General features: G+C 40.2%; 1 pseudogene; it reads left to right on the top strand.

Moving 5' to 3' along the window:
- The first annotated feature begins 4,577 nt into the window (after positions 1-4,577).
- LOC112296297 (peptidyl-prolyl cis-trans isomerase A pseudogene) lies at positions 4,578-4,925 on the top strand (annotated as a pseudogene).
- The last annotated feature ends 2,038 nt before the right edge of the window (positions 4,926-6,963 follow it).

Here is a 6,963-nt window from a genome sequence, read left to right as displayed (position 1 = left end):
ATATATTCCCAGAGAACCTAAACACTTATGCTTTCTTCTTTCTCTATTCTCAACTAAAAAAAAGAGTAAGTTTAGGACATTGAAATTACTTATGTTCTCTAAACTTCAGAGTTTTAGTGAGACCCTGAAGGGTCTTTTTCTGTAGTTTTTTCCTGTTCTTTCATTTGGGGCACGTTTTTCTCATCTTCTTATTTTGGCTGCCTCCCTGTGTATGTTTCTGTGTATTTGGTAGGTCTGCTACATCTTTCAATCTTGGCAGAGTGGCTTTATGTAACAGGTGTACTGTGGGGCCCAGTGGCACCATTTTGCTGTTCATCTGAGCCAGTTGCTCCAATGGTGACCTTTGAATGGGTTGAGTGTGCTCTCTTGTTATAGTTGAGCCTTGATTGCTGTTGGCAAGTTATTTGGTGGGATTGTCCATCAGGCTGACTGGCTTGAGGACTAGCCATAACTATAGTGAACAAGCTGTTGTGCAGTGGCTGACCCCTTAGAGTAGGATTCACTTTAGTGGGTTTCTGGTACCTGCACAGACTATCCTTTGGGTGTATCATTTCTGGTGTGAATTGGGTGGTGCTCTGGTGTGGTCTGAGGCAGGCCACCAGGTGTGTTGGTTCTTGGGCTTTTGGGGAGGGTCTACTATGCAGATCAATGTCAGCCACTTCCTGTGTCTGGCACAGGGCCACCTGGTAGGACCTACAAAGTGATCTGCATTTGGTAGCTGCCTGTGCTGTGTGCAGAGGCATCAGGGAGAAGCTATGCTGTGAACTGAGGCTGACTGCCACTAGTGCCAGTCTTGGGGACACTTAGCACAAGGTACGAGGCACACCCAGGCCAGCCACTTCTTGTTTGGGGTTTGTGGATCTCAGAGATTTTAGGAAAGTTCACAGCACGTGAGTCCAAGCTGGCTATTTATGCGGATCAGCTTCTGAAAGGGATTCGGGCAGGCACATGAATTGGGTGGGGCAGGGTCTCAAGAATCACCAGAGTGGGAGGAGAGCAGTGTTAACCAGGTTAATGTAACTGCTACTTCCTAGTGGAGGACCTTGAAGCTCATTGAATCCTGAGGGAAGGATTTTCCAGGATCTGAAGGCTAGAGTGAAGTTGTGGTCTGATGAGAAGACCTGGCTACTCCTACTTTATCCTGCCCACATGTATTTTTTCTCCACAAAAAATATTGCTTTGAAACAGAGCATGAACAGATTCATAAAGCTCTTCCTAAATCTTCAACAAATAGAAAAATAGACTTTACAGCATATCAATCATTACATTAAATAAAATAGTATAAAAACCTTAATTAAAAGATAAGAAATGTCAGACTGGAGAAATAAACCAAGGCTGAACTCTACTCATGTCTACAGGAAATGCATTTAAATATAAAAATGAAAGAGATTAAAGGTAAAGGGTGAAAAATTAGATATCATGAAGATTCTAGTGATAAGAATGGGAAGTAGTTATATTAATATTAGACAAAGTAGAGTTCAGAGCAATAACATTACCAGTGATAAAGAGTAACATTTCATAATAAAAAATAATCAATTCAAGAAGACATAACAAAAAACAATTCCATTTATAATTGCATTAAAACAAATAAAATAATTAGAAATAAACATAACCAAGGAAGTCCCCTTTCCCCCATACCTTATTTTAGACATCCCTTCCATCTGTCTGATCCTGAGTTACATCCTTTCATAATATACTATTAATATAGTTTTTTTTTAAAAAAAAGAAAGAACAGAAGTACATCCTCCCAGGGCAACTGCAGCAGGGAGCACTCAGGTTCAAGTTGACCACAGAGTTCCCTGGCTCTGTGCCATTGAAACTATCTTTTCCTCTTATTGGAATCTAAACAGTCTCTCCCATAAGTGGTGTGTCTGTGCCCATGAATAGCCAGGTGGTTAGGGTTCCTACTTCCCAAACTATAAGCAGATCTCCAATAAGTTATTGATAAGGAAATAAATATACTAGGTACAAGAATCCTCCTATATGAACAGGGCATTCCAGTCAGTTTCAATTGAAGGTCCCTATCCTTGGCCTGGACCCTTAGTACAGACCTCTGGGCTAGAATATGGCAATGGTTTTTAACTTTCCTGGCTTTTTCTGGCCTCTTCAGCCATCAGAACAAAGGGTGGGGTGTTTCACTTTGTCATACAAATAGTGGACTTGATATCAGATGTTAGTTTCTCTTTGCCTCCCCAATCTAACCCAAGTCCTCCTTTTCAGCTTTATGTCTCCTGTGTCCTGTAATTGTATCACCTCCATGCTAGCCATGCCACATTTCTCACTTGTCCAAGGTTTCTTGACTCACATCCTCTTCCATACCTCTCTTGGCTGAGTGCAGAGTTATGTCCACAACTGTCTGGCAGAGGGCAGGGGACATCAGGGTTTTTTAGCATCAGGCCCAAGTGTGATGGGGGATCAGGACAGGGCAAGGTGTGAGGGGAGAATTTAATTTTGTGATTTGATACTATCATAGGTCAGATAAATTTCTCCTCTAAGCTGCCTCAACCTCCCACTTTTTATATTTTCAAATAGCTCATATACTTTTGCATGGCCCTAAGAGTGTTTCCTTAAATTTTGTGCCCTAGGCATTTCAGTCAATTTTCTATGTGAGAGCTCAGGTAAGTTGGGCCATCCCAGACCTTTTTCATCATTTTAAGCAGGTTTTTACAAAACCTAGACTGACTTCACCACACCAAGGAAAGAGCCCTGGGAGCCCACTCCTTTGTATTATGAAACAATTACCATTGCCCAAAGAGTCCTGGGGCATCTGAAAACAAAAAACAAAACCACTGAGAATCTTAAGATGTTTTTATAGGAGAAAATATCTTCACCTTTTAAAGACTCTGAGCAAGGCTTTTTCTTTTTTTCTTTTTTCTTTTTCTTTTTTTTTTTTTTTTTTTTGGTCCTCTGGTAATTTTTTTCAGCACTTGTGTAATTTGTGGCTTTAGTAGTCTTGGAAAGAAAATGCCACTTTACCATGACAATTGTAACAGTTTAAGGTGCACAGCTTGGCTCAGGCTGTGAAATTTCAAAAACAGTGAAATGTGTAGGGCTTTAATATCCCTCCTTTAAAAAATCAACCAAATGTCCTTCTCCCCAGAAAAGTCACCTGAGTATTCTCCACATTTTCTGTGCTACTTGTCATGGAAGCCAGCAAGCGTCAATAAGGAATACCCAAGGACTAAAATCAAAGAAAATTTTAGTAAAAATTTGATTTCAAAAAGGTTTGTATAATCAAAAAACAAATAAATGCGGATGTACTTTACCTATTCTAAACCTAATGTATGTAGATTCTTTTTTTATACATTTCATCTGATTGTGATTTTACCTCTCTTTACGGAAAAGAGAAAGAGACCCAGGAAAGCTAAATAACTAGTTAAACTGGGATTCAAACCCAGGGTGGATTGGATCCACCCAGCCTACCACAATATTGTTTATTCAAGCAGTTCAGTCACCTAATTATTGTAATTAGTGAAAAAATGAGGGCTCACAATTACCTTTTTTAAAAAATAGAAAACAAACAGTTCTTGTTTTTTAAAAAGTGTTTTGATTCAGTTACCAGCCTTAATGTCAATATACCTTGCAAATAGCTATAGTTCCCTCTGATCTGGCTCAATCTGCCCTGGGTCAGATCAGAAATTATGAGGCTGGGTAATGGTAGGAAACCCCTGCTTCAACCCACTAAGATGACCATCAAAATGAACGATAAGAACTATTATTGTACATGTGCTGTAATTGGAAACTTCATACACTGCTGGTGGGAATGTAAAGTGGTGCAGCCACATTGGAAAACAGCCTGGCAGTTCCTGAAAAGGTTAAACATAGTTACCATAGGTCCCAGAAACTTCACCCCTAGGTGTATGCCCAAGAGAATTTAAAATATATGTCCATACAAAAACTGGTACAGGAATGTCATATACCATTATTTATAAAAACCAAAAATTTGGAAACAACACAAATGTCAATCAACTGATGAATATATAAATGAAATAGGGTATATACATACAATGGAATATTATTCAACCATAGAAATGAACAAAGTACTAATTGATGCTACAGTATGGATGAATCTTGAAAACATGCTAAGTGAAATAAGCTGGTTACAAAAAGGCACATACTATATGATTCCACTTATATAAAGTACCTAGACTAATCAAATTCATATAAAGAAAGTAGAATGGTGAGCTAGTTGCCAGGAGCTAGAGCACAGGTGGCAAACACAAGGCCCATGGGCCGAATCCGGCCCTCCACCCTGTTTTATCTGGCCTGGCACCTTGTTTCTACCCAGCGGCAGCACCGAGCTCCTTGCCCCTAGTTAAGGAGTAGTTATATTTATACAGTTCTAAAATTACATTCGGCCTTTTGAAGGCAACCTCGAGGCTGATGTGGCCCCCGGTGAAAAAGAGTTGGATACCCCTGGGCTACAGGAAGGGAGAAATGGAAAATTGTCATTTATGAATATGAGTATAGAGTTTCAGTTTTTCAAGATGCAAAGAGTTTCTGGAGCACCTTGTGGACTCTTCCATGACCCCAGAGCTTCCGGCACCTAGCTATGGTCAACCCCACCGTGTTCCCCTATGGTGGTCTTCGACATCACTGCCCACAGAGAGCTCTTGGGCGGCATCTCCTTCGAGCTGTTTGCAGACAAAGTTCCAAAGACAGCAGAAAACTTTCATGCTCTGAGCAATGTGGAGAAAGGATTTGGTTATAAAGGTTCTTGCTTTCACAGAATTATTCCAGAACTTATGTGCCAGGGTGGTGACTTCACGCACCACAATGGCACAGGTGGCAAGTCCATCCATGGGGAGAAATTTGATGATGAAAATTTCATCCTCAAGCACACAGGTCCTGGCATCTTGTCCATGGCGAATGCTGGACACAACACAAACAGTTCGATCACCATTACTGACTGTGGACAAGTCTAATAAATTTGACTTGTGTTTTATCTTAACCACCAGACCATTCCTTCTGTAGCTCAGGAGAACACTTCTTCACCCCCATCTGCTTGGAATGTTCTATAATCTTCATGCTCTTCCCGCAGTTCATTGGGTTCCATGTTTTCCTTACCCCTTCCAAGTCTAGCAAAGTTTATGATTATGGAATAAAAATTGAACAACAAAAAGAGTTCTGGAGATTGGTTGCACAGCAATGTAAATGTATTTAACATGACTGGACTGTACACTTAAAAATAGTTAAGATAGTAAATTTTATTTTATGTGTATTCAACCACAAGAAAATATGATTTTGTTTATAATGAAATGTCCAAAATAGGTCAATGCATGGACACAGAAAGTAGATTAATGATTACCAGGAGCTAGGGAAAGGGATAATGTATAATGCTTGCTAACGGTAATGATTGCTAATTCTAGAATTACATAATGGTGATGTTTGCACAAGCCTGTGAATACACTGAAAAAATTTCTGAATTATACTCTTCTAAGGGATAAATTTTATAATATGTAAATTATATATCAATTAAAATTTTGATATGAGAAAATAAGAGTTTATGAGTGGGAGCTGGTGTGTATGGCAGACATGAAAATGATAGGAAGGGCAGTAAAAATTATAATTATGAGAAACCATGCAAAGGAAATGCATTGACCTTCCCAGCCACAACATATCATTGTATTGTAGATGCAGACAATCACATGCAATAGTTGGTTCAAACTAAGGGTGGGTTTCATAGCTTGAGATCAAATATTTGAATAAAAATATATATATGCCCATCCCTGGCTGGTGTGGCTCAAGGGATTGAGTGTGGGCTGTGAATCAAAGGGTCACTAGTTCGATTCCTGGTCAAGGCACATGCTGGGGTTGTGGGCCAGGTCCCCGGTGGAGGGCACATGAGAGGCAACCACACATTGGTGTTTCTCTCCCTCTCTTTCTGCCTCTCCTCCCCTCTCTCTAAAAATAAATAAATCTTAAAAAAATACATACACATCTTTATGATTATTTTTAATGTGACATGAAATTACCCTAAAACACAATTTGTAATTGTGGAGAGCAGGACCAATAAAATGACATTGGTCCTATCAAGATAGCATAAAGTGTATAAAACAAAGTGGAGTCACTCTTGTCAACCAACATGGCTGTCCATCAGCCATGACAGTTTGGTTCAAGAGGGAAACTACCTAAGTCAGAGCAGATATAACTGGCAAGGATGCACACCTAAGATATCTGTACACGTGGTCAAAGCAGTCATGTCTGGCAAGCAGAACAGCCATGTACCACACATAAGCTCCTGAGCAAATTCCCCACTTACCATCAGGGGTGCCAAGACTTATCAAGAGACCCAGAAGGGTGGAGTACACCACTTTCAAGGTATAAATGAGGCAGGCTCCATACCACTGCTGAGACAGCTGAGCTCCACACACCACGAGGGCTGCTCCATACCACACAGATCTCCTTTGTCATCAGCTGCCAGAAGCTCCGCCTTGCTGGACTGGGGACTTTGTCTGCCTTGCTTCCCATCTGGATCCAGAGATCCTTCCTTGCAAGATACTGAAGACTCTCCTGCCCACTATGTTGTCTCCTGGACCTGCAGACTGAGACTCTGACACTCAGGTTCGTTATTCCCCATTAACTGCTGTGTGTGTGTATTTGTTATATTTTCCTTAGACTGTGAGTAGGATATTAAGGTATATTGATGTTCTACTTTGAGTGAACCTGCATTCAATAAAAGCTGAGTGAGTAGAATAGTTACTGTCTGAGACTCTTGCCTATTCCTTTTTGCTGGGCTGCTCAGCAGGAAGCTAGTGGAGCAGTTGCCAGGCTGACTTATAGGAAAGACTATATCAGGAAAATACGCTTGCAACACTAACAAGTCATAGTGGCAACCAGAGGATACAAAGTAATAATTATAACATGAATATATGCTAATACTCTATTTGAATACAACCTGAAGGTAATTATATATCCTAACCCCAAGTCTTTTGAATAAGACCCACCTCATTCTCACTATTG

Source organism: Desmodus rotundus, chromosome X (genome assembly GCF_022682495.2).
Source record: "Desmodus rotundus isolate HL8 chromosome X, HLdesRot8A.1, whole genome shotgun sequence".
Taxonomy (NCBI): Eukaryota; Metazoa; Chordata; class Mammalia; order Chiroptera; family Phyllostomidae; genus Desmodus; species Desmodus rotundus.
This window is presented reverse-complemented; position numbering and strand designations above follow the sequence as displayed.